The sequence below is a fragment of the Diceros bicornis genome, chromosome 15, assembly GCF_020826845.1.
Source record: "Diceros bicornis minor isolate mBicDic1 chromosome 15, mDicBic1.mat.cur, whole genome shotgun sequence".
In the NCBI taxonomy this organism is placed as follows: Eukaryota; Metazoa; Chordata; class Mammalia; order Perissodactyla; family Rhinocerotidae; genus Diceros; species Diceros bicornis.
Window position 1 is genome coordinate 47,694,174 of NC_080754.1, and position 13,342 is coordinate 47,707,515.

At 38.3% G+C, this 13,342-nt stretch overlaps 1 protein-coding gene across 4 annotated transcripts in view; it reads right to left on the reverse strand.

Moving 5' to 3' along the window:
• The window catches only part of NAALADL2 (N-acetylated alpha-linked acidic dipeptidase like 2), a 1,285,146-nt gene that overhangs the window by 1,106,496 nt on the left and 165,308 nt on the right, over nt 1-13,342 (reverse strand). Inside the window, exon 1 of one of the 4 annotated variants that reach the window (XM_058556327.1) lies at nt 2,831-2,950. The exons of the other annotated variants lie outside the window; for them this stretch is intronic. The gene's annotated coding sequence lies outside the window, so the exon portion shown is untranslated. Of the gene's footprint in view, nt 1-2,830; nt 2,951-13,342 lie in introns of those variants that run through there. 4 annotated transcript variants of the gene reach the window in all.

Genomic DNA, 13,342 nt, shown 5'->3' on the forward strand with positions numbered 1-13,342 from the left:
GAGAAGGCAAATAAAAGGGCACATTTACATAGTGACGGATGGCAACTAGGCTGTGGGTGGTGAACACGATGTAGTCTACACAAAAGCCAAATATAATGATGTACACCTCAAATTTATATAATATCATAAACCAATGTTACCTCAATAAAAATTAATTAAATTTAAAAAATTCCAAAATTGATTAAGCTAAAGGTGTTAGATGAGAGAAGGACTATGAGAAACAGGTACAGGGCTCTTTATCAGGAGAGGGACAAGAAAAGGTAAAAAGAGCAATCGTTAAGTCTACAAAAATTAGAGCAGTCTGGGGCCACTAAATGAAAGAGCAAATAATTCTATCTATCAAAATAGTCCAGGAAGACATGACTATCAGAGCAGAGGGCAAAAAAAGATATTTGATCATTACACCAACTCCAAAAACTCCAGAAGAAGCAAAACGAACAAAAGGGGAAAAATATGTTTGCTTAATGAAGCAAAAATATAATGAAATATATTTTGATCACGAATGAATAAATTAGAGTGTCCTTCCCTAAACATTTATTGGAAAATTCATTCATGTGGAACAATTCCTTCACCAATATTTCTGAATACTATATAATATACGCAAAAGCATATTTTTATAGTTACCTTTATTAGTTTGTAATTTGACATACAGTCTCCTTAAATGATTATGCTCATACTATTAACATAATATTATCAGTTTTTTTAAAAAGGCTGATCTTCCTTTTGTAATTTCTCCTAGTGCTATTGTTATATTTCAGTTCATGTCGTTTTCTGTGTGGAAAATGTTCTTTACCCTGTTCCTTTACCCTTGACTCATATTTCCAGCCTCGGCTCAGATGCATCACTCTGTTTAGCCTTCTCTGACAAGTCCAGCCAGAGTTAGGGCCCTTTGTCCCACAGCTCCCTATATATAATTCTATTCTATTAATAATGTTGCACTATATTGTAAAATTGCTCCTCACTAAATTCTGTTTCTTAAAAACAGAAAAAACATTTCTTATTCTTTTTATTATTTCCATGGCCTACCAAAGAGCCTGATATGAACTAGACACTCCGTAATTACCTACTGCATGAAGGCCATGCAGAAAAGCCCTAAAATCTCGCCATTGTGATTAAAATAATGCAATAAGCTCATATCATGCATTTTAATAAGCAAAACCACAGTAAATGTTTTTATTTAGATTTCATCTACATGGCAATAAAAGACAGCCTGTTTGAAGGAGTGAAATTCAATCATCACCCTGTTACTATGATTTTATTTGAAAACATGAGTATTAATGTATTTTACTGGTACATATTTCTTAAGTTTAAATTAAAAAATATGAGTACCTCAAATGTTTAGTAATTTAAGAATAGACTACCCATTTTGATTGTTTCTGACAGACTACTCACAAAAGAATCACCAAAATCAAACATTCACGTGCTCAAAAGTTTACTGTTATTTGGAAATGTACAGAAGACAATTTGTAACAAGGCTATATTATTTATAAACATGATTTGAAAAAATAAAATAGCATTAGCAGAGGAAATCAAGTGATAATCAGCTTTACCAAATCCTGAAATAAATATATATATGTATGTACATATGTACATGTGTACATTTCTATAAATTAATACTGAGATCAGAGTGAATATATAGGTTTGTATTTTTAACACAGCATTATATTTCAACATTTCCTCTGCCACAAACTAATCTCATAAAATATTCTTAAAAGTTGTTTAATGTCAAATATATGGATATGCTGTAATTTATTTAACTGTTCTCCTAGACTCGAATACTCTTCACAAGTATATTCTTTTTTTTTGTTTTTTGTTTTGCTGAGGAAGATTGGCCATGAGCTAACATCTGTTGCCAATCTTCCTCTTTTTGCTTGAGGAAGATTCCCCCTACGCTAACATCTCTGCCAATCTTCCTCTATTTTGCATGTGGGTAGCTGTCACAGCATGGTTGACAAGTGGTTTAGGTCCACACCTGGGAACTAACCCAAACCGCTGAAGTGGTGTATGACAAACTTAACCACTAGGCCACAAAGCCAGCCCCCTTTTGCTGCATTTTTTAGTTAAGCACTCAAAAAAGAAAAAGATAAAATCAGCTATAAAGACCAGTTTTTTTTAAACATATAAAAACAAAACGCCTCAACATGAAAAAAATGACATTTGCATTTTAATGTTTTGCAGGCTGGTTTTTAGTCATGGTATGTATATTATGGACAGCAAAAGAAATGACTTGAAATTTTGGCCATTAAATCACAGAAGGGAATGGCAATAGAATTCTCAGGATATTATCTAGATCATTCTATCTATGAATATTCACTCATGAGGAGAGAAGTCAAGATGGTGTCATAGGCAGACTCTGAACTCACCTCCTCCCACGGACGCAGCCAATTTACAACTACTCGTGGAAAAATTACCCCTGAGAGAGAACTGAAAACTGGACAAGAAGAACTCCTGCAACAAAGGACAATACTAATTGAGGTGGAAGAGGCAGAAATTCCCTTCTGGAGAGAAAAAACGCCACCTTCATAAGCTGCCAGCTTCATGGCTGTCCAGGAGCAGCCCAAGGGTACACAGCCTCCCTGGAGGAGCAAGTCCCTGAGTCGGGGAGCAGCCCCGCTGTAGGCATTTTGTGGGCCCAGCACAATTGAGACAAGTGGCATAATATCTGACTTTGCCTGCTACTAAAACATTGGAATTACCCCCAGAAAAGCTGGTTCACAACGAAATTAAAACCAGCTCTTAAAGGGCCCACGTGCAAACTCAACCGTTTCAGAAAACAACCTAAAATCACAAAAAAGAAAGGTGCACAGTACTTTGGTGAAAAGAGACTCACCTGATAGGCTCTGAGTGCATCGCAGGGAGAGGTGAGACCTCTCCAGGGACTGGGACATTGGCAGAGGCCATTGTTGTGGCCTGGTGTGGGCATGCTGAAACAGACGCCATTGGAGTTCTCCCTGGGGCCTGCTAGCCCAGGGTCTATCCCACCCACTAGAGCACCGATTTAATCCAGCCCAACCAGGGCAGGCAGCCCACCCTAGAGACTGGCCTCACCCAACACCAAGCCCTCAGGCAATTTGTGGGCCTGCATAGATTGGTGACTGGATTCTCTGCAGCCTGGCAACTGAGCCGACTTCATTGGGGTAGGGCATGCACAAGCAGGGGGTGGAGAGTGTGGGGCAGTGGTAGAGTGTGTGAGGCTCCTGCCGTGGGGAGTCTGGGTCCACTTTAGGAGGTCAGGGTGTGCACACGGGGCAGGACTCTGTAGACTGGGTGTGTGGACCTGTGGGCAACAGGGCTTGTCAGCTGCAGAAGACTGTGCTTCTCAAAGACCAACATAGGGGGTTTGCCCCACCTTCCAAAGCCTGAAACAATTGGGTGCTCCCATGCCTGAGGCCAGCCCCACCCAGCTGCAATCCTCAGAGAGCTGACAAGAGACCTAAAGGCTGGAGGCTTATAGCATTTGTAAGCCCCTGAGCCCAACAACCTGACACGCTGGGGGCCTACTCGCTTAAAAGAAATACTGAAAAACAAATATGGTATTAGAATTTGCAGCCAACTGTGCTGGGGCTCCCCACACCTGATAAAGAGACTGAAGGGCCCACAACAACTACAAGCAGCTGAGCATTACAACAGCTGGGCACCTACAGGGACAGCAAACACGCCACAACAGAAGGACACACATAGCCCACACAGGGGTCACCCCTGGAACATTGAGAACTGAGGGAAGCACACTGCAGACCTCCTAAAGCATCACTTATAAAAGGTCACCTATCCAAGAGCAGAAGACGTAGCTGACCTACCTAATACATAGACACAAGCACAAGGAAAGAGGCAAAATGAGGAGGTAAAGGAATACATTCCAAGTAAGGGAAAAGGACAAAACCCCAGAAAAGGAACTAAGTGAAACAGAAATGAGCAATCTACCCTAAAGAGAGTTCAAACAAAGAGTGTTAAGGATGCTCACTGATCAGGGGAGAAGAATAGATGAACTCAGTGAGAATGTCAACAAAGAAATGGAAGATATAAAAAAGAACCAATCAAAAATGAAGAATACAATACTGGAAATGAAAAATTCACCAGAGGGACTCAAAAGCAGAGTAGAGGATACAGAAGAATGGATCCGTGAGCTGGACGAAAGACTAGGAGAAATTACCCAAGCTGAAGAGGTAAAAGAAAAAAGAATTAAAAAGAGTGAGGACAGTCTAAGGGACATCTGGGACAACATCAAGTGCACTAACATCCATGTTATAGGTGTCCCGGAAGGAGAAGAGCGAGACAAAGGGGAAGAGAATCTATTTCAAGAAATAATAGATGAAAACTTCCCTAACCTAAGGAAGGAAACAGACATCCAGGTACAGTAATCACAGAGAGCCCCAACAAGATAAACCCAAAGAGGCCCACACCAAGACACATCATAATCAAAATGTCCAGAATTAAAGATAAAGAGAGAATCCTAAAAGCCGCAAGAGAAAGACAAGTTACATACAAAGGAAACCCCATAAGGCTATCAGCTGACTTCTCAGCAGAAACCTTACAGGCTAGAAGAGAGTGGCATGATAGATTTAAAGTGCTCAACGGAAAAAACTTACAGCCAAGAATACTCTACCCAGCAAGGCTATCATTCAGAATGGAAGGAGAGATCAAAATTTTCCCAGACAAGCAAACATTAAAGGAGTTTGTCATCAAGAAGCCGGTGCTACAAGAAATGTTAAAGGGACTGATTTAAGGGGAAAAGAGAAGATCACAAATACGAAAAATTATCTATTTCCATGATAAGAGGGTAATGGATACAAATGCACAAAAAAGAGGTTAGATATGATATTAAAAACATAAAAGGAGGGAGGAGGGGAGTTAAAGTGTAGAGCTTTCAGATAGAGGTCAAACTAAAGAGACCATTAATTCTGTATAGAAGGAGAAAGGAACAGAGACGGACTACTAAAACACTAAGAAAAAAAAAGTTTAAAAATGGCAGTAAGTACATACTTATCAATAGCTGCTTTAAGTGTCAATGGAATAAATGCTCCCATTAAGAGGCATAGGGTGGCTGATTGGATAAAACAACAAGACCCATATATATGCTGCATACAAGAGACACACTTTAGACCTAAAGACACTCACAAACTGAAAGTGAAGGGATGGAAAAAGATACTCCACGGAAATGGCATTGAAAAGAAAGCTGGGGTAGCAGTACTCACATCAGACAAAATAGACTTTAAAACAAAAACTATAAAAAGACACAAAGAAGGGCATTACATAATGATCAAGGGAACAATACAACAAGAGGATATAACACTTGTAAATATCTAAGCAGCCAATGTAGGAGCACCTAAATATACAAAGCAATTATTAAAAGAAATAAAAAGAGATATAGACAGTAACACAATAATAGTAGGGGACTTTAACATTCCACTTACACCAATGCATAGATCATCCAAACAGAAGATCAATAAGGAAACATTGGCCTTAAATGACACATTAGAACAGATGGACCTAGTAGATATATACAGAGCATTCCATCCAAAAACTGAAGAATACACATTCTTTTCAAATGCACATGGAACAATCTCCAGGACTGATCACATATTAGGCCACAAAACAAGTCTCCATAAATTTAAGAAGATTGAAATAATACCAAGCATCTTTTCTGACCACAACGGTATGAAACTAGAAATCAACTATAGGAAGAAAATCAGAAAAGCCACAAATACATGGAGATTAAACAAAATGCTACTGAACAACGACTGGGTCAATGAAGAAATCAAAGGAGAAATCAAAAAATACCTGGAGACAAATGAAAATGAAACTACGACTTGCCAGAATTTTTGGGATACAGCAAAAGCGGTTCTAAGACGGACATTTATAGCAATACAGGCCTATCCCAACAAACAAGAAAAATCTAAAATAAAACAATTTAACAATGCACCTAAAGGAACTGGACAAAGAAGAACAACCAAAGCCCAAAATCAGTAGAAGAAGAGAAATAATAAAATTCAGAGCAGAAATAAATGAAATAGAGACTAAAAAAACAATAGAAAAAATTAATATAACCAAGAGCTGGTTCTTTGAAAAGATAAACAAAATTGACAAACCTTTAGCTAGGCTCACCAAGAAAAAAAGAGAGAAGGCTCAAATAAGTAAAATCAGAAATGAAAGAGGAGAAATTACAACAGACACCTCAAAAATACAAAAGATTATAAGAGAATACCATGAAAAGCTATATGCCAACAAAGTCGACAATCTGGAAGAAATGGATAAATTCTTAGAATCATACACCCTTCCAAAACTGGATCAAGAAGAAACAGAGAATTTGAATAGACCAATCAGCAGTAAGGAAATAGAAACAGTAATCAAAAACCTCCCCAAAACTAAAAGTCCAGGACCAGACGGTTTCCCTGGTGAATTCCACCACACATTCAAACAAGACTTACTACCTATCCTTCTCACACTCTTCCAAAAAATTGAGGAGGGGGGAAGCTCCCTAACTCATTCTAGGAAGCCGACATTACCCTGATACCAAAACCAGACAAGGACAACACAAAAAAAAAGAAAATTACAGGCCAATATCACTGATGAACATCGATGCAAAAATCCTCAACAAAATACGAGCAAATCGCATACAACAATACATTAAAAAGATTATACACCATGATCAAGTGAGATTTCTTCCAGTTATGCAGGGATGGTTCAACATTTGCAAATCAATCAACATAATACACCACATTAATAAAATGAAGAATAAAAATCACATGATCATCTCTGTAGCTGCAGAGAAAGCATTTGACAAGATATAGCATCCATTTACGATAAAAACTCTGAATAAATGGGTATAGAGTGATGTCAGCATCATGGCAGAGTGAGCTTTCCGGTAACCTCATCCCCTGATAAGATACAACGAAAGGAACAGTCACAGACCAACAACGGAATCCTAGACAGTGAAAAGCAAGATCGGAAAGATCCACACTGCCACACATTTGAGAGTGGAACGTGCTAGGTCCCTGGAGGAAGTGGGGAGATGTAAGTAGAACTCCTCTCCCTCCCCATCAGATCAGCAATCCTGGTCTGCGTGGATCCCAGAGAGTGGGGAGTGGCGGCCCCCTTCAGGGAAACTGTAGCTCTTCAGGCTTTCTCAGCCACTGGGAAACTCCCACACAGAGGTCTCAGAACTGCTACGGGGTACTATCAACATCTGAGCACCCCAGAGAGTGGATAACGAGGGGCGAATGAGAAGCCCCCCATGCCAGGGACCCAGCTGGCAAAAGAGAGAGCCCCCCCCCCAAACCGGACCCTGCAGCTCAGTTGACCAGACCAGACCAAGCAACCTTCGGATCGCAGTGAACAGCCACAGCAGAGTGCAGGGGGCTCAGATTACACAGCCCCTTACCCCCACACGGTGGCAGCGGGTGGAAATTGCAACCAGATATTTCCAGGATGAGGAAAAACAAAGCCAACACAGGAACCCCAATGCAAAGATACATGAAATCATCAGACCAGAAGGACAATGACAAGCACCCAGAAAGCAACCCTGAAGACACAGAAATCCATAACCTCAACGACAGAGATTTCAAAATAGCTATCATAAAAACACTCAACAAAATACGAGACAACACAGACAAACAATTCAATGAGATTAGGAGTTTCTTCATAAAAGAGATTGAAATCATAAAGAAAAACCAATCAATGCTGATGGAGAGGAAGAACACAATGGAGGAGATAAAGGAGAACCTGGAATCTTTAAAGAACAGTGCTGACAATATGGAGGAAAGAATTAGCATTATACAGGATAGGAATACAGATATGCTTCAGATGGAAGAGGAGAGAGAACTAAGACTAAAAAGAAATGAAGAAAGTCTCCGAGAAATATCTGACTCTATTAGGAAACGTAACATAAAAATTTTAGATATTCCTGAGGGAGAAGAGAGAGAAAGAGGAACAGAGAGCCTATTCAAGGAAATAATAGCTGAGAAATTCCCAAATCTGGGGAAGGAGCAGGAAATACCAGTAAGCGAAGCCAACAGATCACCTAAATAAGTCAACAGGCAAAGGCCCACTCCATGACACCTAGTGGTAAGGCTGGCCAAAGTCAATGACAAAGAAACAATATTAAGGGCAGCTAGACAAAAACAAAAAATAATGTACAAACGAACTCCCATCAGGCTCTCGGCGGATTTCTCAACAGAAACTTTACAGGCTAGGAGAAACTGGATGATATATTCAAAACACTGAAAGACAAAAACTTTCTGCCAAGAATACTCTATCCAACAAAAATATTCTTCAAATATGATGGAGAAATAGTAACTTTCCCAGAGAAAGAAAAGCTAAGGGAGTTTATGGCCACGAGACCCCCACTACAAGAAATACTCAAGAAGGCCCTCAGGCCTGAAGAAAAGAAGAGAAAGGGAATACAAAGCTTGGACCAAGGAGGAAAATAGGTAGACAAACTCAGAAAAATAGTAGATCTTTACTGGAATAGGTTAGCAACCACTTAAATACCAAAATCAAAGATCAAAGGAAGGAATTCACCAAAAATAAATTTACCCTCATCACTGTAAACACACACCCACAACACAAGATAGAATAAGGTATAACAAGAAGACTTAGAAGGGCAAGAGGAAAGTGATTGACGTGACTTAGTATAAGGAAAGAGGAGGCCATCATTTAATGTATTATCTCATACACAAGATTTTTGACACAAATCTCAAGGTAACCACTAAAAAAATAATCAAAACAAAATCACATATGATAAACAAAGAGAAAACTAGAAGAGTCATAAGAGAGAACAACCAAACTGAATTGGCAGTCTGAAACAAAGGGGACAAGAAACAAAGGAAATGCAAAAGAACCAGAAAATAGGTGACAAAACAACAACATTAAGCCCTCATATATCAATAATTACCCTAAATGTAAATGGATTGAACTCTCCAATCAAAAGATACAGAGTGGCAGGATGGATTAAAAAGCAAGACCCAACAATATGCTGCCTCCAGGAAACACATCTCAGATCTAAAGACAAGCACAGGCTCAGAATGAAAGGATGGAAGACAATACTCCAATCTAAAGGCAAACGAAAGCAAGTGTTGCCATACTCATATCAGACAGAGTAGACTTCAAGATAAAACAGGTTAAGAGAGACAGAGAAGGGAAATATATTATGATAAAAGGGACACTCCACCAAGAAGACATATTGCTTATAAATATATATGCACCCAACATAGGAGCACCACAGTTTGTAAAGCAACTATTAACAAACCTAAAAGGAGACATTAACAACAACACAATAATAGTAGGGGATCTTAATACCCCACTTACATCAATGGATAGATCATCCAGACAAAAAGTCAATAAAGAAATAGTAGACTTAAATGAAAAACTAGACGAGATGGACCTAGTAGACATATACAGAGCACTCCATCCAAAATCAGCTGACTACACATTCTTCTCCAGTGCGCATGGAACATTCTCAAGGATAGACCATATGTTGGGAAACAAAGCAAGCCTCAATAAATTTAAGAAGATTGAAATCATAACAAGCATCTTTTCAGACCATAATGCTATGAAACTGGAAATGAACCACGAAAAAAAAACTGGGAAAGTGACAAAAATGTGGAGATTAAACAACATGTTACTGAACAACCAATGGATCATTGATGAAATTAAAGGAGAAATCAAAAACTATCTGGAAACAAATGAAAATGAAAATATGCAATAACAAACCATATGGGATGCACCAAAAGCGGTCCTGAGAGGGAAACTCACAGCGATACAAGCCCACCCTAACAAACAAGAAAAAGCCCAAATAAGCAACCTTAAATTACACCTAACAGAACTAGAAAAAGAAGAACAAATAAAGCCCAAAGTCAGCAGAAGGAGAGAAATAATAAAAATCAGAGCAGAAATAAATGAAATTGAGACCAAAAAAACAGTAGAAAGGATTAATGAAACAAAGAGTTGGTTCTTCGAGAAGATAAACAAAATTGACAAACCCTTAGCCAGGCTTACTAAGAAAAAAAGAGAAAAGGCTCAAGTAAATAAAATTAGAAATGAAAGAGGAGAAATTATAACGGATACCACGGAAATACAGAGGATTATAAGAAAATACTATGAGAAATTATATGCCAACAAATTGGACAATCTAGAAGAAATGGGTAAATTCTTAGACTCATACACATCCCAAAACTGAAACAAGAAGAAATGGAGAATCTAAATAGACCAATCACAAGTAAAGAAATTGACATAGTAATCAAAAACCTCCCAAAAAATAAAAGTCCAGGACCAGCTGGCTTCTCTGGTGAATTTTACCAAACATTCAAAGAAGATTTAATACCCATCCTTCTCAAACTATTCCAAAAAATAGAGGAAGATGGAACACTTCCCATATCATTCTACGAGACCAATATCACCCTGATACCAAAGCTAGACAAAGACAATACAAAGAAAGAAAATTACAGGCCAATTTCGCTGATGAACATAGATGCAAAAATCCTCAACAAAATTTTGGCAAACCGAATACAGAAATACATTAAAAAGATCATACACCATGATCAAGTGGGATTTATACCAGGGAAGCATGGATGTTCAACATCCACAAATCAATCAACGTGATACATCATGTCAACAAAACAAAGAATAAAAACTACATGGTCATCTCAATAGACTCAGAGAAGGCATTTGACAAGATACAACATCCATTTACGATAAAAACTCTCAACAAAATGGGAATAGAAGGAACGTACCTCAATATAATAAAGGCTATTTATGACAAACCCACAGCCAACATCATATTCAACGGGGAAAGACTGAAAGCCATTCCCCTGAGAACAAGAACAAGGCAGGGCTGCCCACTCTCACCACTCCTGTTCAACATAGTACTGGAGGTGTTGGACAGAGCAATTAGGCAAGAAAAAGGAATAAAAGGAATCCAAATACATAACAAAGAAGTGAAACTCTCACTATTTGCAGATGACATGACCTTATATATAGAAAACCCTAAAGAATCCATTGGAAAACTATTGGAAATACTCAACAAGTACAGCAATGTTGCAGGGTACAAAATCAGTCTACAAAAATCAGTTGCATTTCTGTAGGCTAATAACGAACTAACAGAAAGAGAGCTCAAAAAGACAATACCATTTACAACTGCATCAAAAAGAATAAAATACGTAGGAATAAATCTTATCAAGGAGGTGAAAGACCTATACAATGAGAACTACAAGACATTATTGAAAGAAATCGATGATGACATAAAGAAATGGAAAGATATGCCATGCACGTGGATTGGAAGAATAAACATAGTTAAAATGTCTACATTACCTAAAGCAAGCTACAGATTCAATGCAATCCCAATCAGAATCCCAATGACATTCTTCATGGAAATAGAAAAAAGAATACTAAAATTCATATGGGGCAACAAAAGACCCCGAATAGCTAAAGCAATCCTAAGAAAAAAGAACAAAGCAGGAGGCATCACAATCCCTGACTTCAAAACATACTACAAAGCAATAGTAATCAAAACAGCATGGTCCTGGTACAAAAACAGACACACAGATCAATGGAACAGAATTGAAAGCCCAGAAATAAAACCACACATATACCGACAGCTAATTTTCGACAAAGGAGTTAAGAACATACAATGGAGAAAGGAAAGTCTCTTCAATAAATGGTGTTGGGAAAACTGGACAGCCACATGCAAAAGAATGAAAGTGCACCATCTGCTATCGCCATTCACAAAATTAACTCAAAATGGATCAAAGACCTGAAGGTGAGACCTGAAACTATAAAACTCATAGAAGAAAATATAGGCAACACACTATTTGACATTGGTCATAAAGGAATCTTTTCGGATGACATGCCTACCCAGACTAGAGAAACTAAGGAAAAAATAAACAAGTGGGACTTTATCAGATTAAAGAGCTTTTACACGACAAACGAAACCAGAATCAAGATGAACAGACAACCCACCAGCTGGGAGAGAATACTTGCAAAACATACATCTGACAAGGGGTTGACCTCCATACTATATAAAGGACTCACACAACTGAACAACAAAAAAACAAACAACCCGATCAAAAAATGGGCTGAGGAAATGAATAGACACTTCTCCAAAGAAGATATACAGTTGGCCAATACACACATGAAAAGATGCTCAACATCATTAATCATCAGGGAAATACAAATCAAAACAACACTAAGATATCACCTCACGCCTGTTAGAATGGCTATAATCACCAAGACAAAAAACAACAAGTGTTGGAGAGGATGTGGAGAAACAGGAACCCTCATACACAGCTGGTGGGAATGCAAACTGGTGCAGCCTCTATGGAAAACGGTAGGGAGATTCCTCAAAGAATTAAAAATAGAGATGTCCTATGATCCAGCCATCCCACTACTGGGAATCTATCCAAAAAACCTGAAATCAACAATCCAAAGAGGCTTATGCACCCCTATGTTCACTGCAGCATTATTCACTATAGCCAAGAAGTGGAAGCAACCTAAGTGTCCCTGGACTGACGACTGGATCAAGAAAATGTGGTACATATATACAATGGAATACTACTCAGCCATAAAAAAAGACAAAATCATCCCATTTGCAACAACATGGATGGGCCTGGAGGGTATTATGTTAAGTAAAGTAAGCCAGACAGAGAAAGACAAACACTGTATGATCTCACTCATATGTGGAATATAAACCAACACATGGACAGAGAAAACTCTGTTGTGGTTACCAGGGGCAATGGGGGTAGGGGGTGGGCACAAGGGGTGAAGGGAGACATATATATGGTGATGGACAAACAAAAATATACAACCCAAAATTTCACAATGTTAAAAACTATTAAAACATCAATAAAAAAAAATTGGTATAGAAGGAAAGTACCTCAACATAATAAAGACCATATATGACAAACCCACAGCTAATATCATCCTCAATGGTGAAAAGCTGAAAGCTATCTGTCTAAGAACAGGAACCAGACAAGGATGCCCACTGTCACCACTCCTATTTAACATAGTACTGGAAGTCCTAGCCAGAGCAATCAGGCAAGAAAAAGAAATAAAAGGGATCCAAATTGGAAAGGAAGAAGTGAAACTCTCACTATTTGCAGATGACATGATTTTATATATAGAAAACCCTAAAGAATCCACCAGAAAACTTTTAGAGGCAATAAACGAATACGGTAAAGTTGCAGGATACAAAATCAACATACAAAAATCAGTTGCATTTCTATACACTAACAACGAAGTAGCAGAAAGAGAAATTAAGAATACAATCCCATTTACAATTGCAACAAAAAGAATAAAATAGGTAGGAATAAACTTAACAAAAGGGGTGAAAGATCTGTACACCAAAAACTAT